Raw genomic sequence first — 26728 nt, forward strand, 5'->3', positions numbered from 1 at the left:
CACTCATCAGTCTCATACTTTCGCATTCTTCACATACTTGTTGAACGGATCCTGGGTTTTTTCTGGTTTGGATCACGTAGTAATGTGGGGCCGCACTGAAACAGTCAATTAAACCTAGATTCGATCAATATTTTAGAGAATAATTCATGTTAGGTCTAGGTTAGGTCTGGGATTTGCTCTCATCAGGCTCATAATTTCGCACACTTCACATACTCGTTTGACAGATCCTGGGTTATTTTCTGGTTTGGATCACGTAGTAATGTGGGACCACACTGAAACAGTCAATTAAACCTGGTTTCGATCAATATTTTAGAGAATAATTCATGTTATGTCTAGGTTAGGTCTGGGATCTGCTCTCATCAGGCTCATTCTTTCGCATATTTCTCATACTTGATGGCTAGATGCTGGGCTTTTTCTGGATTGCATCACGTAGTAATGAAGTACAACACTGAAACAGTCAATTAAACCTGGTTTCCATCATTATCTTAGAGGACAACGCAAGTTAGGTCTGGGATAGGTCTGGGATTTGCCCTCATCAGGCTCATACTTTCCGCGTTTTTCACATACTTGTTGAACAGATCCTGGGTTTTTTCTGGTTTGGATCACGTAGTAGTGTGGGACCACACTGAAACAATCAATTAAACCTGATCTTGATAAATATTTTAGAGGATAACGCATTTTAGGTCTGGGATAGGTCTGGGATTTACCCTCATCAGACTCATACTTTCGCACAGTTCACATACTCGTTGAACAGATCCTGGGTTATTTTCTGGTTTGGATCACATAGTAATGTGGTACCACACTGAAACAGTCGATTAAACCTGGTTGCGATCAATATTTTAGAGGATAACGCATGTTAGGTCTAGGTTAGCCCTGGGATTTTCACTCATCAGACTCATACTTTCGCATATTTCTCATACTTCATGGCTAGATCCTGGGCTGTTTCTGGATTGTATCACGTAGTCGTTTGGTACCACGCTGAAACAGTCAATTAAACCAGGTTTCGATCAATATTTTTGAGGATAACGCATGTTAGGTCTTGGTTAGGTCTGGGATTTTCACTCATCAGACTCATACTTTCGCATTCTTCACATACTTGTTGAACGGATCATGGGTTTTTTCTGGTTTGGATCACGTAGTAATGTGGGACCACACTGAAACAATCAATTAAACCTGGTCTTGATAAATATTTTAGAGGATAACGCATGTTAGGTCTGGGATAGGTCTAGGATTTGCCCTCATCAGGCTCATACTTTCGCATATTTCTCATACTTCATGGCTAGATCCTGGGCTATTTCTGGATTGGATCACGTAGTAATGTGGTACCACACTGAAACAGTCAATTAAACCTGGTCTTGATAAATATTTTAGAGGATAACGCATGTTAGGTCTGGGATAGGTCTAGGATTTGCCCTCATCAGGCTCATACTTTCGCATATTTCTCATACTTCATGGCTAGATCCTGGGCTATTTCTGGATTGGATCACGTAGTAATGTGGTACCACACTGAAACAATCAATTAAACCTGGTCTTGATAAATATTTTAGAGGATAACGCATGTTAGGTCTGGGATAGGTCTAGGATTTGCCCTCATCAGGCTCATACTTTCGCATATTTCTCATACTTCATGGCTAGATCCTGGGCTATTTCTGGATTGGATCACGTAGTAATGTGGTACCACACTGAAACAGTCAATTAAACCTGGTCTTGATAAATATTTTAGAGGATAACGCATGTTAGGTCTGGGTAAGGTCTAGGATTTGCCCTCGTCAGGCTCATACTTTCGCATATTTCTCATACTTCATGGCTAGATCCTGGGCTATTTCTGGATTAGATCACGTAGTAATGTGGTACCACACTGAAATAGTCAACTAAACTTGGTTTCCATCAATATCTTAAAGGACAACGCAAGTTAGGTCTGGGATAGGTCTTGGATTTGCCCTCATCAGGCTCATACTTTCGCGTTTTTCACATACTTTTTGAACAGATCCTGGGTTTTTTCTGGTTTGGATCACGTAGTAGTATGGTACCACACTGAAACAGTCCATTGAACCTGGTTTGGATCAATATTTTAGAGGATAACGCATGTTAGGTCTAGGTTAGGTCTGGGATTTTCACTCATCAGACTCATACTTTCGCATTCTTCACATACTTGTTGAACGGATCCTGGGTTTTTTCTGGTTTGGATCACGTAGTAATGTGGTACCACACTGAAACAGTCGATTAAACCTGGTTTCGATCAATATTTTAGAGGATAACGTAAGTTAAGTCTGGGATTGGTGTGGGATTTGACCTCATCAGACTCACACTTTCGCACACTTCACATACTCGTTCAACAGATCCTGGGTATTTTCTGGTTTGGATCACGTAGTGATGTGGTACCACACTGAAACAGTCGATTAAACCTGGTTGCGATCAATATTTTAGAGGATAACGCATGTTAGGTCTAGGTTAGCCCTGGGATTTTCACTCATCAGACTCATACTTTCGCATTCTTCACATACTTGTTGAACGGATCCTGGGTTTTTTCTGGTTTGGATCACGTAGTAATGTGGGACCACACTGAAACAGTTCATTAAACCTGGTTTCGCTCAATATTTTAGAGGATAACGCATGTTAGGTCTAGGTTAGGTCTGGGATTTGCTCTCATCAGGCTCATTCTTTCGCATATTTCTCATACTTGTTGGCTAGATCCTGGGCTTTTTCTGGATTGCATCACGTAGTAATGTAGTACCACACTGAAACAGTCAATGAAACCTGGTTTTCATCAATGCTTTAGAGGACAACGCAAGTTAGGTCTAGGTAAGGCCTGAGATTTTCACTGATCAGACTCATACTTTCGCACACTTCACATACTCGTTGAACAGATCCTGGGTTATTTTCTGGTTTGGATCACATAGTAATGTGGTACCACACTGAAACAGTCGATTAAACCAGGTTTCGATCAATATTTTTGAGGATAACGCATGTTAGGTCTAGGTTAGGCCTGGGATTTTCACTCATCAGTCTCATACTTTCGCATTCTTCACATACTTGTTGAACGGATCCAGGGTTTTTTCTGGTTTGGATCACGTAGTAATGTGGGGCCACACTGAAACAGTCAATTAAACCTAGATTCGATCAATATTTTAGAGAATAATTCATGTTAGGTCTAGGTTAGGTCTGGGATTTGCTCTCATCAGGCTCATAATTTCGCACACTTCACATACTCGTTTGACAGATCCTGGGTTATTTTCTGGTTTGGATCACGTAGTAATGTGGGACCACACTGAAACAGTCAGTTAAACCTGGTTTCGATCAATATTTTAGAGAATAACTCATGTTATGTCTAGGTTAGGTCTGGGATCTGCTCTCATCAGGCTCATTCTTTCGCATATTTCTCATACTTGATGGCTAGATGCTGGGCTTTTTCTGGATTGCATCACGTAGTAATGAAGTACAACACTGAAACAGTCAATTAAACCTGGTTTCCATCATTATCTTAGAGGACAACGCAAGTTAGGTCTGGGATAGGTCTGGGATTTGCCCTCATCAGGCTCATACTTTCCGCGTTTTTCACATACTTGTTGAACAGATCCTGGGTTTTTTCTGGTTTGGATCACGTAGTAGTGTGGGACCACACTGAAACAATCAATTAAACCTGATCTTGATAAATATTTTAGAGGATAACGCATTTTAGGTCTGGGATAGGTCTGGGATTTACCCTCATCAGACTCATACTTTCGCACAGTTCACATACTCGTTGAACAGATCCTGGGTTATTTTCTGGTTTGGATCACATAGTAATGTGGTACCACACTGAAACAGTCGATTAAACCAGGTTTCGATCAATATTTTGGAGAATAATTCATGTGATGTCTAGGTTAGGTCTGGGATTTGCTCTCATCAGGCTCATACTTTCGCATATTTCTCATACTTCATGGCTAGATCCTGGGCTGTTTCTGGATTGTATCACGTAGTAATGTGGTACCACGCTGAAGCAGTCAATTAAACCTGGTTTCAATCAATATTTTAGAGGATATCGCATGTTAGGCCTCGGTTAGGTCTGGGATTTTCACTCATCAGACTCATACTTTCGCATTCTTCACATACTTGTTGAACGGATCCTGGGTTTTTTCTGGTTTGGAACACGTAGTAATGTGGCACCACACTGAAACAGTTCATTAAACCTGGTTTCGCTCAATATTTTAGAGGATAACGCATGTTAGGTCTAGGTTAGGTCTGGGATTTGCTCTCGTCAGGCTCATTCTTTCGCATATTTCTCATACTTGATGGCTAGATCCTGGGCTTTTTCTGGATTGCATCACGTTGTAATGTAGTACCACACTGAAACAGTCAATGAAACCTGGTTTTCATCAATATTTTAGAGGACAACGCAAGTTAGGTCTAGGTAAGGCCTGAGATTTTCACTGATCAGTCTCATACTTTCGCTTTCTTCACATACTTGTTGAACGGATCCTGGGTTTTTTCTGGTTTGGATCACTTAGTAATGTGGGACCACACTGAAACAATCAATTAAACCTGGTCTTGATAAATATTTTAGAGGATAACGCATGTTTGGTCTGGGTTAGGTCTAGGATTTGCCCTTATCAGGCTCATACTTTCGCATATTTCTCTTACTTCATGGCTAGATCCTGGGCTGTTTCTGGATTGTATCACGTAGTAATGTGGTACCACGCTGAAACAGTCAATTAAACCTGGTTTCAATCAATATTTTAGAGGATAACGCATGTTAGGTCTAGGTAAGGCCTGAGATTTTCACTGATCAGGCTCGTTCTTTCGCATATTTCTCATACTTGATGGCTAGATCCTGGGCTTTTTCTGGATTGCATCACGTAGTAATGTAGTACCACACTGAAACAGTCGATTAAACCTGGTTTCGAACAATATTTTAGAGGATAACGCAAGTTAAGTCTGGGATTGGTTTGGGATTTGACCTCATCAGACTCATACTTTCGCACAATTCACATACTCGTTGAACAGATCCTGGGTTATTTTCTGGTTTGGATCACATAGCAATGTGGTACCACACTGAAACAGTCGATTGAACCAGGTTTCGATCAATATTTTTGAGGATAACGCATGTTAGGTCTAGGTTAGGCCTGGGATTTTCACTCATCAGACTCATACTTACGCATTCTTCACATACTTGTTGAACGGATCCTGGGTTTTTTCTGGTTTGGATCACGTAGTAATGTGGGACCACACTGAAACAGTCAATTAAACCTAGTTTCGATCAATATTTTAGAGAATAATTCATGTTAGGTCTAGGTTAGGTCTGGGATTTGCTCTCATCAGGCTCATACTTTCGCACACATCACATACTCGTTTGACAGATCCTGGGTTATTTTCTGGTTTGGATCACGTAGTAATGTGGGACCACACTGAAACAGTCAATTAAACCTGGTTTCGATCAATATTTTAGAGAATAATTCATGTTATGTCTAGGTTAGGTCTGGGATTTGCTCTCATCAGGCTCATTCTTTCGCATATTTCTCATACTTGATGGCTAGATGCTGGGCTTTTTCTGGATTGCATCACGTAGTAATGAAGTACAACACTGAAACAGTCAATTAAACCTGGTTTCCATCATTATCTTAGAGGACAACGCATGTTAGGTCTGGGATAGGTCTAGGATTTGCCCTCATCAGGCTCATACTTTCACATATTTCTCATACTTCATGGCTAGATCCTGGGCTATTTCTGGATTGGATCACGTAGTAATGTGATATCACACTGAAACAGTCAATTAAACCTGGTCTTGATAAATATTTTAGAGGATAACGCATGTTAGGTCTGGGTAAGGTCTAGGATTTGCCCTCGTCAGGCTCATACTTTCGCATATTTCTCATACTTCATGGCTAGATCCTGGGCTATTTCTGGATTAGATCACGTAGTAATGTGGTACCACACTGAAACAGTCAATTAAACTTGGTTTCCATCAATATCTTAAAGGACAACGCAAGTTAGGTCTGGGATGGGTCTTGGATTAGCCCTCATCAGGCTCATACTTTCGCGTTTTTCACATACTTTTTGAACAGATCCTGGGTTTTTTCTGATTTGGATCACGTAGTAGTATGGTACCACACTGAAACAGTCCATTGAACCTGGTTTGGATCAATATTTTAGAGGATAACGCATGTTAGGTCTAGGTTAGGTCTGGGATTTTCACTCATCAGACTCATACTTTCGCATTCTTCACATACTCGTTGAACGGATCCTGGGTTTTTTCTGGTTTGGATCACGTAGTAATGTGGTACCACACTGAAACAGTCGATTAAACCTGGTTTCGATCAATATTTTAGAGGATAACGCAAGTTAAGTCTGGGATTGGTCTGGGATTTGACCTCATCAGACTCACACTTTTGCACACTTCACATACTCGTTGAACAGCTACTGGGTATTTTCTGGTTTGGATCACGTAGTAATGTGGTACCACACTGAAACAGTCGATTAAACCTGGTTTCGATCAATATTTTAGAGGATAACGCAAGTTAAGTCTGGGATTGGTCTGGGATTTGACCTCATCAGACTCACACTTTTGCACACTTCACATACTCGTTGAACAGATACTGGGTATTTTCTGGTTTGGATCACGTAGTGATGTGGTACCACACTGAAACAGTCGATTAAACCTGGTTGCGATCAATATTTTAGAGGATAACGCATGTTAGGTCTAGGTTAGCCCTGGGATTTTCACTCATCAGACTCATACTTTCGCATATTTCTCATACTTCATGGCTAGATCCTGGTCTGTTTCTGGTTTGGATCACATAGTAATGTGGTACCACACTGAAACAGTCGATTAAACCAGGTTCCGATCAATATTTTTGAGGATAACGCATGTTAGGTCTAGGTTAGGCCTGGGATTTTCACTCATCAGTCTCATACTTTCGCATTCTTCACATACTTGTTGAACGGATCCTGGGTTTTTTCTGGTTTGGATCACGTAGTAATGTGGGGCCGCACTGAAACAGTCAATTAAACCTAGATTCGATCAATATTTTAGAGAATAATTCATGTTAGGTCTAGGTTAGGTCTGGGATTTGCTCTCATCAGGCTCATAATTTCGCACACTTCACATACTCGTTTGACAGATCCTGGGTTATTTTCTGGTTTGGATCACGTAGTAATGTGGGACCACACTGAAACAGTCAATTAAACCTGGTTTCGATCAATATTTTAGAGAATAATTCATGTTATGTCTAGGTTAGGTCTGGGATCTGCTCTCATCAGGCTCATTCTTTCGCATATTTCTCATACTTGATGGCTAGATGCTGGGCTTTTTCTGGATTGCATCACGTAGTAATGAAGTACAACACTGAAACAGTCAATTAAACCTGGTTTCCATCATTATCTTAGAGGACAACGCAAGTTAGGTCTGGGATAGGTCTGGGATTTGCCCTCATCAGGCTCATACTTTCCGCGTTTTTCACATACTTGTTGAACAGATCCTGGGTTTTTTCTGGTTTGGATCACGTAGTAGTGTGGGACCACACTGAAACAATCAATTAAACCTGATCTTGATAAATATTTTAGAGGATAACGCATTTTAGGTCTGGGATAGGTCTGGGATTTACCCTCATCAGACTCATACTTTCGCACAGTTCACATACTCGTTGAACAGATCCTGGGTTATTTTCTGGTTTGGATCACATAGTAATGTGGTACCACACTGAAACAGTCGATTAAACCTGGTTGCGATCAATATTTTAGAGGATAACGCATGTTAGGTCTAGGTTAGCCCTGGGATTTTCACTCATCAGACTCATACTTTCGCATATTTCTCATACTTCATGGCTAGATCCTGGGCTGTTTCTGGATTGTATCACGTAGTCGTTTGGTACCACGCTGAAACAGTCAATTAAACCAGGTTTCGATCAATATTTTTGAGGATAACGCATGTTAGGTCTTGGTTAGGTCTGGGATTTTCACTCATCAGACTCATACTTTCGCATTCTTCACATACTTGTTGAACGGATCATGGGTTTTTTCTGGTTTGGATCACGTAGTAATGTGGGACCACACTGAAACAATCAATTAAACCTGGTCTTGATAAATATTTTAGAGGATAACGCATGTTAGGTCTGGGATAGGTCTAGGATTTGCCCTCATCAGGCTCATACTTTCGCATATTTCTCATACTTCATGGCTAGATCCTGGGCTATTTCTGGATTGGATCACGTAGTAATGTGGTACCACACTGAAACAGTCAATTAAACCTGGTCTTGATAAATATTTTAGAGGATAACGCATGTTAGGTCTGGGATAGGTCTAGGATTTGCCCTCATCAGGCTCATACTTTCGCATATTTCTCATACTTCATGGCTAGATCCTGGGCTATTTCTGGATTGGATCACGTAGTAATGTGGTACCACACTGAAACAATCAATTAAACCTGGTCTTGATAAATATTTTAGAGGATAACGCATGTTAGGTCTGGGATAGGTCTAGGATTTGCCCTCATCAGGCTCATACTTTCGCATATTTCTCATACTTCATGGCTAGATCCTGGGCTATTTCTGGATTGGATCACGTAGTAATGTGGTACCACACTGAAACAGTCAATTAAACCTGGTCTTGATAAATATTTTAGAGGATAACGCATGTTAGGTCTGGGTAAGGTCTAGGATTTGCCCTCGTCAGGCTCATACTTTCGCATATTTCTCATACTTCATGGCTAGATCCTGGGCTATTTCTGGATTAGATCACGTAGTAATGTGGTACCACACTGAAATAGTCAACTAAACTTGGTTTCCATCAATATCTTAAAGGACAACGCAAGTTAGGTCTGGGATAGGTCTTGGATTTGCCCTCATCAGGCTCATACTTTCGCGTTTTTCACATACTTTTTGAACAGATCCTGGGTTTTTTCTGGTTTGGATCACGTAGTAGTATGGTACCACACTGAAACAGTCCATTGAACCTGGTTTGGATCAATATTTTAGAGGATAACGCATGTTAGGTCTAGGTTAGGTCTGGGATTTTCACTCATCAGACTCATACTTTCGCATTCTTCACATACTTGTTGAACGGATCCTGGGTTTTTTCTGGTTTGGATCACGTAGTAATGTGGTACCACACTGAAACAGTCGATTAAACCTGGTTTCGATCAATATTTTAGAGGATAACGTAAGTTAAGTCTGGGATTGGTGTGGGATTTGACCTCATCAGACTCACACTTTCGCACACTTCACATACTCGTTCAACAGATCCTGGGTATTTTCTGGTTTGGATCACGTAGTGATGTGGTACCACACTGAAACAGTCGATTAAACCTGGTTGCGATCAATATTTTAGAGGATAACGCATGTTAGGTCTAGGTTAGCCCTGGGATTTTCACTCATCAGACTCATACTTTCGCATTCTTCACATACTTGTTGAACGGATCCTGGGTTTTTTCTGGTTTGGATCACGTAGTAATGTGGGACCACACTGAAACAGTTCATTAAACCTGGTTTCGCTCAATATTTTAGAGGATAACGCATGTTAGGTCTAGGTTAGGTCTGGGATTTGCTCTCATCAGGCTCATTCTTTCGCATATTTCTCATACTTGTTGGCTAGATCCTGGGCTTTTTCTGGATTGCATCACGTAGTAATGTAGTACCACACTGAAACAGTCAATGAAACCTGGTTTTCATCAATGCTTTAGAGGACAACGCAAGTTAGGTCTAGGTAAGGCCTGAGATTTTCACTGATCAGACTCATACTTTCGCACACTTCACATACTCGTTGAACAGATCCTGGGTTATTTTCTGGTTTGGATCACATAGTAATGTGGTACCACACTGAAACAGTCGATTAAACCAGGTTTCGATCAATATTTTTGAGGATAACGCATGTTAGGTCTAGGTTAGGCCTGGGATTTTCACTCATCAGTCTCATACTTTCGCATTCTTCACATACTTGTTGAACGGATCCAGGGTTTTTTCTGGTTTGGATCACGTAGTAATGTGGGGCCACACTGAAACAGTCAATTAAACCTAGATTCGATCAATATTTTAGAGAATAATTCATGTTAGGTCTAGGTTAGGTCTGGGATTTGCTCTCATCAGGCTCATAATTTCGCACACTTCACATACTCGTTTGACAGATCCTGGGTTATTTTCTGGTTTGGATCACGTAGTAATGTGGGACCACACTGAAACAGTCAGTTAAACCTGGTTTCGATCAATATTTTAGAGAATAACTCATGTTATGTCTAGGTTAGGTCTGGGATCTGCTCTCATCAGGCTCATTCTTTCGCATATTTCTCATACTTGATGGCTAGATGCTGGGCTTTTTCTGGATTGCATCACGTAGTAATGAAGTACAACACTGAAACAGTCAATTAAACCTGGTTTCCATCATTATCTTAGAGGACAACGCAAGTTAGGTCTGGGATAGGTCTGGGATTTGCCCTCATCAGGCTCATACTTTCCGCGTTTTTCACATACTTGTTGAACAGATCCTGGGTTTTTTCTGGTTTGGATCACGTAGTAGTGTGGGACCACACTGAAACAATCAATTAAACCTGATCTTGATAAATATTTTAGAGGATAACGCATTTTAGGTCTGGGATAGGTCTGGGATTTACCCTCATCAGACTCATACTTTCGCACAGTTCACATACTCGTTGAACAGATCCTGGGTTATTTTCTGGTTTGGATCACATAGTAATGTGGTACCACACTGAAACAGTCGATTAAACCAGGTTTCGATCAATATTTTGGAGAATAATTCATGTGATGTCTAGGTTAGGTCTGGGATTTGCTCTCATCAGGCTCATACTTTCGCATATTTCTCATACTTCATGGCTAGATCCTGGGCTGTTTCTGGATTGTATCACGTAGTAATGTGGTACCACGCTGAAGCAGTCAATTAAACCTGGTTTCAATCAATATTTTAGAGGATATCGCATGTTAGGCCTCGGTTAGGTCTGGGATTTTCACTCATCAGACTCATACTTTCGCATTCTTCACATACTTGTTGAACGGATCCTGGGTTTTTTCTGGTTTGGAACACGTAGTAATGTGGCACCACACTGAAACAGTTCATTAAACCTGGTTTCGCTCAATATTTTAGAGGATAACGCATGTTAGGTCTAGGTTAGGTCTGGGATTTGCTCTCGTCAGGCTCATTCTTTCGCATATTTCTCATACTTGATGGCTAGATCCTGGGCTTTTTCTGGATTGCATCACGTTGTAATGTAGTACCACACTGAAACAGTCAATGAAACCTGGTTTTCATCAATATTTTAGAGGACAACGCAAGTTAGGTCTAGGTAAGGCCTGAGATTTTCACTGATCAGTCTCATACTTTCGCTTTCTTCACATACTTGTTGAACGGATCCTGGGTTTTTTCTGGTTTGGATCACTTAGTAATGTGGGACCACACTGAAACAATCAATTAAACCTGGTCTTGATAAATATTTTAGAGGATAACGCATGTTTGGTCTGGGTTAGGTCTAGGATTTGCCCTTATCAGGCTCATACTTTCGCATATTTCTCTTACTTCATGGCTAGATCCTGGGCTGTTTCTGGATTGTATCACGTAGTAATGTGGTACCACGCTGAAACAGTCAATTAAACCTGGTTTCAATCAATATTTTAGAGGATAACGCATGTTAGGTCTAGGTAAGGCCTGAGATTTTCACTGATCAGGCTCGTTCTTTCGCATATTTCTCATACTTGATGGCTAGATCCTGGGCTTTTTCTGGATTGCATCACGTAGTAATGTAGTACCACACTGAAACAGTCGATTAAACCTGGTTTCGAACAATATTTTAGAGGATAACGCAAGTTAAGTCTGGGATTGGTTTGGGATTTGACCTCATCAGACTCATACTTTCGCACAATTCACATACTCGTTGAACAGATCCTGGGTTATTTTCTGGTTTGGATCACATAGCAATGTGGTACCACACTGAAACAGTCGATTGAACCAGGTTTCGATCAATATTTTTGAGGATAACGCATGTTAGGTCTAGGTTAGGCCTGGGATTTTCACTCATCAGACTCATACTTACGCATTCTTCACATACTTGTTGAACGGATCCTGGGTTTTTTCTGGTTTGGATCACGTAGTAATGTGGGACCACACTGAAACAGTCAATTAAACCTAGTTTCGATCAATATTTTAGAGAATAATTCATGTTAGGTCTAGGTTAGGTCTGGGATTTGCTCTCATCAGGCTCATACTTTCGCACACATCACATACTCGTTTGACAGATCCTGGGTTATTTTCTGGTTTGGATCACGTAGTAATGTGGGACCACACTGAAACAGTCAATTAAACCTGGTTTCGATCAATATTTTAGAGAATAATTCATGTTATGTCTAGGTTAGGTCTGGGATTTGCTCTCATCAGGCTCATTCTTTCGCATATTTCTCATACTTGATGGCTAGATGCTGGGCTTTTTCTGGATTGCATCACGTAGTAATGAAGTACAACACTGAAACAGTCAATTAAACCTGGTTTCCATCATTATCTTAGAGGACAACGCATGTTAGGTCTGGGATAGGTCTAGGATTTGCCCTCATCAGGCTCATACTTTCACATATTTCTCATACTTCATGGCTAGATCCTGGGCTATTTCTGGATTGGATCACGTAGTAATGTGATATCACACTGAAACAGTCAATTAAACCTGGTCTTGATAAATATTTTAGAGGATAACGCATGTTAGGTCTGGGTAAGGTCTAGGATTTGCCCTCGTCAGGCTCATACTTTCGCATATTTCTCATACTTCATGGCTAGATCCTGGGCTATTTCTGGATTAGATCACGTAGTAATGTGGTACCACACTGAAACAGTCAATTAAACTTGGTTTCCATCAATATCTTAAAGGACAACGCAAGTTAGGTCTGGGATGGGTCTTGGATTAGCCCTCATCAGGCTCATACTTTCGCGTTTTTCACATACTTTTTGAACAGATCCTGGGTTTTTTCTGATTTGGATCACGTAGTAGTATGGTACCACACTGAAACAGTCCATTGAACCTGGTTTGGATCAATATTTTAGAGGATAACGCATGTTAGGTCTAGGTTAGGTCTGGGATTTTCACTCATCAGACTCATACTTTCGCATTCTTCACATACTCGTTGAACGGATCCTGGGTTTTTTCTGGTTTGGATCACGTAGTAATGTGGTACCACACTGAAACAGTCGATTAAACCTGGTTTCGATCAATATTTTAGAGGATAACGCAAGTTAAGTCTGGGATTGGTCTGGGATTTGACCTCATCAGACTCACACTTTTGCACACTTCACATACTCGTTGAACAGCTACTGGGTATTTTCTGGTTTGGATCACGTAGTAATGTGGTACCACACTGAAACAGTCGATTAAACCTGGTTTCGATCAATATTTTAGAGGATAACGCAAGTTAAGTCTGGGATTGGTCTGGGATTTGACCTCATCAGACTCACACTTTTGCACACTTCACATACTCGTTGAACAGATACTGGGTATTTTCTGGTTTGGATCACGTAGTGATGTGGTACCACACTGAAACAGTCGATTAAACCTGGTTGCGATCAATATTTTAGAGGATAACGCATGTTAGGTCTAGGTTAGCCCTGGGATTTTCACTCATCAGACTCATACTTTCGCATATTTCTCATACTTCATGGCTAGATCCTGGTCTGTTTCTGGATTGTATCACGTAGTAATTTGGTACCACGCTGAAACAGTCAATTAAACCAGGTTTCGATCAATATTTTTGAGGATAACGCATGTTAGGTCTTGGTTAGGTCTGGGATTTTCACTCATCAGACTCATACTTTCGCATTTTTCACAAACTTGTTGAACGGATCATGGGTTTTTTCTGGTTTGGATCACGTAGTAATGTGGGACCACACTGAAACAATCAATTAAACCTGGTCTTGATAAATATTTTAGAGGATAACGCATGTTAGGTCTGGGTAAGGTCTAGGATTTGCCCTCGTCAGGCTCATACTTTCGCATATTTCTCATACTTCAAGGCTAGATCCTGGGCTATTTCTGGATTAGATCACGTAGTAATGTGGTACCACACTGACACAGTCAATTAAACTTGGTTTCCATCAATATCTTAAAGGACAACGCAAGTTAGGTCTGGGATAGGTCTTGGATTTGCCCTCATCAGGCTCATACTTTCGCGTTTTTCACATACTTTTTGAACAGATCCTGGGTTTTTTCTGGTTTGGATCACGTAGTAGTATGGCACCACACTGAAACAGTCCATTGAACCTGGTTTGGATCAATATTTTAGAGGATAACGCATGTTAGGTCTAGGCTAGCCCTGGGATTTTCACTCGTCAGGCTCATACTTTCGCATTCTTCACATACTTGTTGAACGGTTCCTGGGTTTTTTCTGGTTTGGATCACGTAGTAATGTGGTACCACACTGAAACAGTCGATTAAACCTGGTTTCAATCAATATTTTAGAGGATAACGCAAGTTAGGTCTGGGATAGGTCTGGGATTTGACCCCATCAGACTCATACTTTCGCACACTTCACATACTCGTTGAACAGATCCTGGGTTATTTTCTGGTTTGGATCACATAGTAATGTGGTACCACACTGAAACAGTCGATTAAACCAGGTTTCGATCAATATTTTGGAGAATAATTCATGTGATGTCTAGGTTAGGTCTGGGATTTGCTCTCATCAGGCTCATTCTTTCGCATATTTCTCATACATGTTGAACAGATCCTGGGTTTTTTCACGTTTGGATCACTTAGTAATGCGGGACCACACTGAAACAATCAATTAAACCTGGTCTTGATAAATATTTTAGAGGATAACGCATGTTAGGTCTGGGTTAGGTCTAGGATTTGCCCTCATCAGGCTCATACTTTCGCATATTTCTCATACTTCATGGCTAGATCCTGGGCTGTTTCTGGATTGTATCACGTAGTAATGTGGTACCACACTGAAACAGTCCACTAAACCTAGTTTGGATCAATATTTTAGAGGATAATGCATGTTAGGTCTAGGTTAGCCCTGAGATTTTCACTCATCAGACTCATACTTTCGCATTCTTCACATACTTGTTGAACGGATCCTGGGTTTTTTCTGGTTTGGAACACGTAGTAATGTGGCACCACACTGAAACAGTTCATTAAACCTGGTTTCGCTCAATATTTTAGAGGATAACGCATGTTAGGTCTAGGTTAGGTCTGGGATTTGCTCTCGTCAGGCTCATTCTTTCGCATATTTCTCATACTTGATGGCTAGATCCTGGGCTTTTTCTGGATTGCATCACGTAGTAATGTAGTACCACACTGAAACAGTCAATGAAACCTGGTTTTCATCAATATTTTAGAGGACAACGCAAGTTAGGTCTAGGTAAGGCCTGAGATTTTCACTGATCAGTCTCATACTTTCGCTTTCTTCACATACTTGTTGAACGGATCCTGGGTTTTTTCTGGTTTGGATCACTTAGTAATGTGGGACCACACTGAAACAATCAATTAAACCTGGTCTTGATAAATATTTTAGAGGATAACGCATGTTAGGTCTAGGTTAGGCCTGAGATTTTCACTGATCAGACTCATACTTTCGCATTCTTCACATACTTGTTGAACGGATCCTGGGTTTTTTCTGGTTTGGATCACGTAGTAATGTGGTACCACACTGAAACAGTCGATTAAACCTGGTTTCGATAAATATTTTAGAGGGCAACGCAAGTTAAGTCTGGGATTGGTTTGGGATTTGACCTCATCAGACTCATACTTTCGCACACTTCACATACTCGTTGAACAGATCCTGGGTTATTTTCTGGTTTGGATCACATAGTAATGTGGTACCACACTGAAACAGTCGAATAAACCAGGTTTCGATCAATATTTTTGAGGATAACGCATGTTAGGTCTAGGTTAGGCCTGGGATTTTCACTCATCAGACTCATACTTTCGCATTCTTCACATACTTGTTGAACGGATACTGGGTTTTTTCTGGTTTGGATCACGTAGCAATGTGGGACCACACTGAAACAGTCAATTAAACCTAGTTTCGATCAATATTTTAGAGAATAATTCATGTTAGGTCTAGGTTAGGTCTGGGATTTGCTCTCATCAGGCTCATACTTTCGCACACTTCACATACTCGTTTGACAGATCCTGGGTTATTTTCTGGTTTGGATCACGTAGTAATGTGGGACCACACTGAAACAGTCAATTAAACCTGGTTTCGATCAATATTTTAGAGAATGTTATGTCTAGGTTAGGTCTGGGATTTGCTCTCATCAGGCTCATTCTTTCGCATATTTCTCATACTTGATGGCTAGATGCTGGGCTTTTTCTGGATTGCATCACGTAGTAATGAAGTACAACACTGAAACTGTCAATTAAACCTGGTTTCCATCATTATCTTAGAGGACAACGCAAGTTAGGTCTGGAACAGGTCTGGGATTTGCCCTCATCAGGCTCATACATTCCGCGTTTTTCACATACTTGTTGAACAGATCCTGGGTTTTTTCTGGTTTGGATCACGTAGTAGTGTGGGACCACACTGAAACAATCAATTAAACCTGGTTTCCATCATTATCTTAGAGGACAACGCAAGTTAGGTCTGGAATAGTTCTGGGATTTGACCTCATCAGACTCATACTTTCGCACAATTCACATACTCGTTGAACAGATCCTGGGTTATTTTCTGGTTTGGATCACATAGCAATGTGGTACCACACTGAAACAGTCGATTAAACCAGGTTTCGATCAATATTTTTGAGGATAACGCATGTTAGGTCTAGGTTAGGCCTGGGATTTTCACTCATCAGACTCATACTTTCGCATTCTTCACATACTTGTTGAACGGATCCTGGGTTTTTTCTGGTTTGGATCACGTAGTAATGTGGGACCACACTGAAACAGTCAATTAAACCTAGTTTCGATCAATATTTTAGAGAATAATTCATGTTAGGTCTAGGTTAGGTCTGGGATTTGCTCTCATCAGGCTCATTCTTTTGCATATTTCTCATACTTGATGGCTAGATCCTGGGCTTTTTCTGGATTGCATCACGTAGTAATGTAGTGCGACACTGAAACAGTCAATGAAACCTGGTTTTCATCAATATTTTAGAGGACAACGCAAGTTAGGTCTAGGTAAGGCCTGAGATTTTCACTGATCAGACTCATACTTTCGCATTCTTCACATACTTGTTGAACGGATCCTGGGTTTTTTCTGGTTTGGATCACGTAGTAATGTGGTACCACACTGAAACAGTCGATTAAACCTGGTTTCGATCAATATTTTAGAGGATAACGCAAGTTAAGTCTGGGATTGGTTTGGGATTTGAACTCATCAGACTCATACTTTCGGACAATTCACATACTCGTTGAACAGATCCTGGGTTTTTTCTGGTTTGGATCACGTAGTAGTGTGGGACCACACTGAAACAATCAATTAAACCTGATCTTGATAAATATTTTAGAGGATAACGCATGTTAGGTCTGGGATAGGTCTGGGATTTGCCCTCATCAGACTCATACTTTCGCACAGTTCACATACTCGTTGAACAGATCCTGGGTTATTTTCTGGTTTGGATCACATAGTAATGTGGTACCACACAGAAACAGTCGATTAAACCTGGTTGCGATCAATATTTTAGAGGATAACGCATGTTAGGTCTAGGTTAGCCCTGGGATTTTCACTCATCAGACTCATACTTTCGCATATTTCTCATACTTCATGGCTAGATCCTGGGCTGTTTCTGGATTGTATCACGTAGTAATTTGGTGCCACGCTGAAACAGTCAATTAAACCTGGTTTCAATCAATATTTTAGAGGATAACGCATGTTAGGCCACGGTTTGGTCTGGGATTTTCACTCATCAGACTCATACTTTCGCATTCTTCACATACTTGCTGAACGGATCCTGGGTTTTTTCTGGTTCGGAACACGTAGTAATGTGGGACCACACTGAAACAGTTCATTAAACCTGGTTTCGCTCAATATTTTGGAGGATAACGCATGTTAGGTCTAGGTTAGGTCTGGGATTTGCTCTCATCAGGCTCATACTTTCGCATTCTTCACATACTCGTTGAACAGATCCTGGGTTATTTTCTGGTTTGGATGACATAGCAATGTGGTACCACACTGAAACAGTCAATTAAACCTGGTTTCGATCAATATTTTAGAGAATAATTCATGTTATGTCTAGGTTAGGTCTGGGATTTGCTCTCATCAGGCTCATACTTTCGCATATTTCTCATACTTCATGGCTAGATCCTGGGCTGTTTCTGGATTGTATCACGTAGTAATTTGGTACCACGCTGAAACAGTCAATTAAACCTGGTTTCAATCAATATTTTAGAGGATAACGCATGTTAGGCCTCGGTTTGGTCTGGGATTTTCACTCATCAGACTCATACTTTCGCATTCTTCACATACTTGTTGAACGGATCCTGGGTTTTTTCTGGTTCGGAACACGTAGTAATGTGGGACCACACTGAAACAGTTCATTAAACCTGGTTTCGCTCAATATTTTAGAGGATAACGCATGTTAGGTCTAGGTTAGGTCTGGGATTTGCTCTCATCAGGCTCATTCTTTTGCATATTTCTCATACTTGATGGCTAGATCCTGGGCTTTTTCTGGATTGCATCACGTAGTAATGTAGTACCACACTGAAACAGTCAATGAAACCTGGTTTTCATCAATATTTTAGAGGACAACGCAAGTTAGGTCTAGGTAAGGCCTGAGATTTTCACTGATCAGACTCATACTTTCGCATTCTTCACATACTTGTTGAACGGATCCTGGGTTTTTTCTGGTTTGGATCACGTAGTAATGTGGTACCACACTGAAACAGTCGATTAAACCTGGTTTCCATCAATATTTTAGAGGATAACGCAAGTTAAGTCTGGGATTGGTTTGGGATTTGACCTCATCAGACTCATACTTTCGCACACTTCACATACTCGTTGAACAGATCCTGGGTTATTTTCTGGTTTGGATCACATAGTAATGTGGTACCACACTGAAACAGTCGATAAAACAAGGTTTCGATCAATATTTTTGAGGATAACGCATGTTAGGTCTAGGTTAGGCCTGGGATTTTCACTCATCTGACTCATACTTTCGCATTCTTCACATACTTGTTGAACGGATCCTGGGTTTTTTCTGGTTTGGATCACTTAGTAATGTGGGACCACACTGAAACAATCAATTAAACCTGGTCTTGATAAATATTTTAGAGGATAACGCATGTTAGGTCTGGGTTAGGTCTAGGATTTGCCCTCATCAGGCTCATACTTTCGCATATTTCTCTTACATCATGGCTAGATCCTGGGCTGTTTCTGGATTGTATCACGTAGTAATGTGGTACCACGCTGAAACAGTCAATTAAACCTGGTTTCAATCAATATTTTAGAGGATAACGCATGTTAGGCCTCGGTTTGGTCTGGGATTTTCACTCATCAGGCCCGTTCTTTCGCATATTTCTCATACTTGATGGCTAGATCCTGGGCTTTTTCTGGATTGCATCACGTAGTAATGTAGTACGACACTGAAACAGTCAATGAAACCTGGTTTTCATCAATATTTTAGAGGACAACGCAAGTTAGGTCTAGGTAAGGCCTGAGATTTTCACTGATCAGACTCATACTTTCGCATTCTTCACATACTTGTTGAACGGATCCTGGGTTTTTTCTGGTTTGGATCACGTAGTAATGTGGTACCACACTGAAACAGTCGATTAAACCTGGTTTCGATCAATATTTTAGAGGATCACGCAAGTTAAGTCTGGGATTGGTTTGGGATTTGACCTCATCAGACTCATACTTTCGCACAATTCACATACTCGTTGAACAGATCCTGGGTTATTTTCTGGTTTGGATCACATAGCAATGTGGTACCACACTGAAACAGTCCATTGAACCTGGTTTGGATCAATATTTTAGAGGATAACGCATGTTAGGTCTAGGTTAGGTCTGGGATTTTCACTCATCAGACTCATACTTTCGCATTCTTCACATACTTGTTGAACGGATCCTGGGTTTTTTCTGGTTTGGATCACGTAGTAATGTGGTACCACACTGAAACAGTCGATTAAACCTGGTTTCGATCAATATTTTAGAGGATAACGCAAGTTAAGTCTGGGATTGGTCTGGGATTTGACCTCATCAGATTCACACTTTTGCACACTTCACATACTCGTTGAACAGATACTGGGTATTTTCTGGATTGGATCACGTAGTGATGTGGTACCACACTGAAACAGTCGATTAAACCTGGTTGCGATCAATATTTTAGAGGATAACGCATGTTAGGTCTAGGTTAGCCCTGGGATTTTCACTCATCAGACTCATACTTTCGCATATTTCTCATACTTCATGGCTAGATCCTGGTCTGTTTCTGGATTGTATCACGTAGTAATTTGGTACCACTCTGAAACAGTCAATTAAACCAGGTTTCGATCAATATTTTTGAGGATAACGCATGTTAGGTCTTGGTTAGGTCTGGGATTTTCACTCATCAGACTCATACTTTCGCATTTTTCACATACTTGTTGAACGGATCATGGGTTTTTTCTGGTTTGGATCACGTAGTAATGTGGGACCACACTGAAACAATCAATTAAACCTGGTCTTGATAAATATTTTAGAGGATAACGCATGTTAGGTCTGGGATAGGTCGGGGATTTGCCCTCATCAGCCTCATACTTTCGCACACTTCACATACTCGTTGAACAGATCCTGGGTTTTTTCTGGTTTGGATCACGTAATAATGTGGAACCACACTGAAACAATCAATTAAACCTGGTCTTGATAAATATTTTAGAGGATAACGAATGTTAGGTCTGGGTAAGGTCTAGGATTTGCCCTCGTCAGGCTCATACTTTCGCATATTTCTCATACTTCAAGGCTAGATCCTGGGCTATTTCTGGATTAGATCACGTAGTAATGTGGTACCACACTGACACAGTCAATTAAACTTGGTTTCCATCAATATCTTAAAGGACAACGAAAGTTAGGTCTGGGATAGGTCTTGGATTTGCCCTCATCAGGCTCATACTTTCGCGTTTTTCACATACTTTTTGAACAGATCCTGGGCTTTTTCTGGTTTGGATCACGTAGTAGTATGGCACCACACTGAAACAGTCCATTGAACCTGGTTTGGATCAATATTTTAGAGGATAACGCATGTTAGGTCTAGGCTAGCCCTGGGATTTTCACTCGTCAGGCTCATACTTTCGCATTCTTCACATACTTGTTGAACGGTTCCTGGGTTTTTTCTGGTTTGGATCACGTAGTAATGTGGTACCACACTGAAACAGTCGATTAAACCTGGTTTCGATCAATATTTTAGAGGATAACGCAAGTTAAGTCTGGGATTGGTCTGGGATTTGACCTCATCAGACTCACACTTTCGCACACTTCACATACTCGTTGAACAGATCCTGGGTATTTTCTGGTTTGGATCACGTAGTGATGTGGTACCACACTGAAACAGTCGATTAAACCTGGTTTCAATCAATATTTTAGAGGATAACGCAAGTTAGGTCTGGGATAGGTCTGGGATTTGACCCCATCAGACTCATACTTTCGCACACTTCACATACTCGTTGAACAGATCCTGGGTTATTTTCTGGTTTGGATAACATAGTAATGTGGTACCACACTGAAAGAGTCGATTAAACCAGGTTTCGATCAATATTTTACAGAATAATTCATGTGATGTCTAGGTTAGGTCTGGGATTTGCTCTCATCAGGCTCATTCTTTCGCATATTTCTCATACATGTTGAACAGATCCTGGGTTTTTTCTGGTTTGGATCACTTAGTAATGTGGAACCACACAGAAACACCCAATTAAACCTGGTCTTGATAAATATTTTAGAGGATAACGCATGTTAGGTCTGGGTTAGGTCTAGGATTTGCCCTCATCAGGCTCATACTTTCGCATATTTCTCATACATGTTGAACAGATCCTGGGTTTTTTCTGGTTTGGATCACTTAGTAATGTGGAACCACACAGAAACACCCAATTAAACCTGGTCTTGATAAATATTTTAGAGGATAACGCATGTTAGGCCTCGGTTAGGGCTGGGATTTTCACTCATCAGATTCATACTTTCGCATTCTTCACATACTTGTTGAACTGATCCTGGGTTTTTTCTGGTTTGGATCACGTAGTAATGTGGGACCACACTGAAACAGTTCATTAAACCTGGTTTCGCTCAATATTTTAGAGGATAACGCATGTTAAGTCTGGGATTGGTTTGGGATTTGACCTCATCAGACTCATACTTTCGCACACTTCACATACTCGTTGAACAGATCCTGGGTTATTTTCTGGTTTGGATCACATAGTAATGTGGTACCACACTGAAACAGTCGATTAAACCAGGTTTCGATCAATATTTTTGAGGATAACGCATGTTAGGTCTAGGTTAGGCCTGGGATTTTCACTCATCAGACTCATACTTTCGCATTCTTCACATACTTGTTGAACGGATACTGGGTTTTTTCTGGTTTGGATCACGTAGCAATGTGGGACCACACTGAAACAGTCAATTAAACCTAGTTTCGATCAATGTTTTAGAGAATAGTTCATGTTAGGTCTAGGTTAGGTCTGGGATTTGCTCTCATCAGGCTCATACTTTCGCACACTTCACATACTCGTTTGACAGATCCTGGGTTATTTTCTGGTTTGGATCACGTAGTAATGTGGGACCACACTGAAACAGTCAATTAAACCTGGTTTCGATCAATATTTTAGAGAATGTTATGTCTAGGTTAGGTCTGGGATTTGCTCTCATCAGGCTCATTCTTTCGCATTCTTCACATACTTGTTGAACGGATCCTGGGTTTTTTCTGGTTCGGAACACGTAGTAATGTGGGACCACACTGAAACAGTTCATTAAACCTGGTTTCGCTCAATATTTTAGAGGATAACGCATGTTAGGTCTGGTTAGGTCTGGGATTTGCTCTCATCAGGCTCATTCTTTTGCATATTTCTCATACTTGATGGCTAGATCCTGGGCTTTTTCTGGATTGCATCACGTAGTAATGTAGTACCACACTGAAACAGTCAATGAAACCTGGTTTTCATCAATATTTTAGAGGACAACGCAAGTTAGGTCTAGGTAAGGCCTGAGATTTTCACTGATCAGACTCATACTTTCGCATTCTTCACATACTTGTTGAACGGATCCTGGGTTTTTTCTGGTTTGGATCACGTAGTAATGTGGTACCACACTGAAACAGTCGATTAAACCTGGTTTCCATCAATATTTTAGAAGATAACGCAAGTTAAGTCTGGGATTGGTTTGGGATTTGACCTCATCAGACTCATACTTTCGCACACTTCACATACTCGTTGAACAGATCCTGGGTTATTTTCTGGTTTGGATCACATAGTAATGTGGTACCACACTGAAACAGTCGATAAAACAAGGTTTCGATCAATATTTTAGAGGATAACGCATGTTAGGTCTGGGTAAGGTCTAGGATTTGCACTCGTCAGGCTCATACTTTCGCATATTTCTCATACTTCATGGCTAGATCCTGGCCTTTTTCTGGATTGCATCACGTAGTAATGTGGTACCACACTGAAACAGTCGATTGAACCTGGTTTCAATCAATATTTTAGAGGATAACGCAAGTTAGGTCTGGGATAGGTCTGGGATTTGACCCCATCAGACTCATACTTTCGCACACTTCACATACTCGTTGAACAGATCCTGGGTTATTTTCTGGTTTGGATAACATAGTAATGTGGTACCACACTGAAAGAGTCGATTAAACCAGGTTTCGATCAATATTTTAGAGAATAATTCATGTGACGTCTAGGTTAGGTCTGGGATTTGCTCTCATCAGGCTCATTCTTTCGCATATTTCTCATACATGTTGAACAGATCCTGGGCTTTTTCTGGTTTGGATCACTTAGTAATGTGGAACCACACTGAAACACCCAATTAAACCTGGTCTTGATAAATATTTTAGAGGATAACGCATGTTAGGTCTGGGTTAGGTCTAGGATTTGCCCTCATCAGGCTCATACTTTCGCACATTTTTCATACTTCATGGCTAGATCCTGGGCTGTTTCTGGATTGTATCACGTAGTAATGTGGTACCACGCTGAAACAGTCAATTAAACCTGGTTTCAATCAATATTTTAGAGGATAACGCATGTTAGGCCTCGGTTAGGTCTGGGATTTTCACTCATCAGACTCATACTTTCGCATTCTTCACATACCTGCTGAACTGATCCTGGGTTTTTTCTGGTTTGGATCACGTAGTAATGTGGGACCACACTGAAAGAGTCCATTAAACCTGGTTTGGATCAATATTTTAGAGGATAACGCATGTTAGGTCTAGGTTAGCCCTGGGATTTCCTCTCATCAGAGTCATACTTTCGCATTCTTCACATACTTGTTGAACTGATCCTGGGTTTTTTCTGGTTTGGATCACGTAGTAATGTGGTACCACACTGAAACAGTCGATTAAACCTGGTTTCAATCAATATTTTAGAGGATAACGCAAGTTAGGTCTGGGATAGGTCTAGGATTTGCCCTCATCAGGCTCATACTTTCGCATATTTTTCATACTTCATGGCTAGATCCTGGGCTGTTTCTGGATTGTATCACGTAGTAATGTGGTACCACGCTGAAACAGTCAACTAAACCTGGTTTCAATCAATATTTTAGAGGATAACGCATGTTAGGCCTCGGCTAGGTCTGGGATTTTCACTCATCAGACTCATACTTTCGCATTCTTCACATACCTGCTGAACTGATCCTGGGTTTTTTCTGGTTTGGATCACGTAGTAATGTGGGACCACACTGAAACAGTCGATTAAACCTGGTTTCGATCAATATTTTAGAGGATAACGCAAGTTAAGTATGGGATTGGTTTGGGATTTGACCTCATCAGACTCATACTTTCGCACACTTCACATACTCGTTGAACAGATCCTGGGTTATTTTCTGGTTTGTATCACAAAGTAACGTGGTACCACACTGAAACAGTCGATTAAACCAGGTTTCGATCAATATTTTTGAGGATAACGCATGTTAGGTCTAGGTTAGGCCTGGGATTTTCACTCATCAGACTCATACTTTCGCATTCTTCACATACTTGTTGAACGGATCCTGGGTTTTTTCCGGTTTCGATCACGTAGTAATGTGGGACGACACTGAAACAGTCAATTAAACCTAGTTTCGATCAATATTTTAGAGAATAATTCATGTTAGGTCTAGGTTAGGTCTGGGATTTGCTCTCATCAGGCTCATACTTTCGCACACTTCACATACTCGTTTGACAGATCCTGGGTTATTTTCTGGTTTGGATCACGTAGTAATGTGGGACCACACTGAAACAGTCAATTAAACCTGATCTTGATAAATATTTTAGAGGATAACGCATGTTAGGTCTGGGATAGGTCAGGGATTTGCCCTCATCAGACTCATACTTTCGCACACTTCACATACTCGTTGAACAGATCCTGGGTTATTTTCTGGTTTGGATCACAAAGTAACGTGGTACCACACTGAAACAGTCGATTAAACCAGGTTTCGACCAATATTTTTGAGGATAACGCATGTTAGGTCTAGGTTAGGCCTGGGATTTTCACTCATCAGACTCATACTTTCGCATTCTTCACATACTTGTTGAACGGATCCTGGGTTTTTTCTGGTTCGGAACACGTAGTAATGTAGTACCACACTGAAGCAGTCAATGAAACCTGGTTTTCATCAATATTTTAGAGGACAACGCAAGTTAGGTCTAGGTAAGGCCTGAGATTTTCACTGATCAGACTCATACTTTCGCATTCTTCACATACTTGTTGAACGGATCCTGGGTTTTTTTTGGTTTGGATCACGTAGTAATGTGGTACCACACTGAAACAGTCGATTAAACCTGGTTTCCATCAATATTTTAGAGGATAACGCAAGTTAAGTCTGGGATTGGTTTGGGATTTGACCTCATCAGACTCATACTTTCGCACACTTCACATACTCGTTGAACAGATCCTGGGTTATTTTCTGGTTTGGATCACGTAGTAATGTGGGACCACACTGAAACAGTCAATTAAACCTGGTTTCGATCAATATTTTAGAGAATAATTCATGTTACGTCTAGGTTAGGTCTGGGATTTGCTCTCATCAGGCTCATTCTTTCGCATATTTCTCATACTTGATGGCTAGATGCTGGGCTTTTTCTGGATTGCACCACGTAGTAATGAAGTACAACACTGAAACAGTCAATTAAACCTGGTTTCCATCATTATCTTAGAGGACAACGCAAGTTAGGTCTGGGAAAGGTCTGGGATTTGCCCTCATCAGGCTCATACTTTCCGCGTTTTTCACATACTTGTTGAACGGATCATGGGTTTTTTCTGGTTTGGATCACGTAGTAATGTGGGACCACACTGAAACAATCAATTAAACCTGGTCTTGATAAATATTTTAGAGGATAACGTATGTTAGGTCTTGGATAGGTCTAGGATTTGCCCTCATCAGGCTCATACTTTCGCATATTTCTCATACTTCATGGCTAGATCCTGGGCTATTTCTGGATTGGATCACGTAGTAATGTGGTACCACACTGAAACAGTCAATTAAACCTGGTCTTGATAAATATTTTAGAGGATAACGCATGTTAGGTCTGGGTAAGGTCTAGGATTTGCCCTCGTCAGGCTCATACTTTCGCATATTTCTCATACTTCATGGCTAGATCCTGGGCTATTTCTGGATTAGATCACGTAGTAATGTGGTACCACACTGAAACAGTCAATTAAACTTGGTTTCCATCAATA

The sequence above is a fragment of the Colletes latitarsis genome, unplaced genomic scaffold, assembly GCF_051014445.1.
Source record: "Colletes latitarsis isolate SP2378_abdomen unplaced genomic scaffold, iyColLati1 scaffold0006, whole genome shotgun sequence".
Taxonomy (NCBI): Eukaryota; Metazoa; Arthropoda; class Insecta; order Hymenoptera; family Colletidae; genus Colletes; species Colletes latitarsis.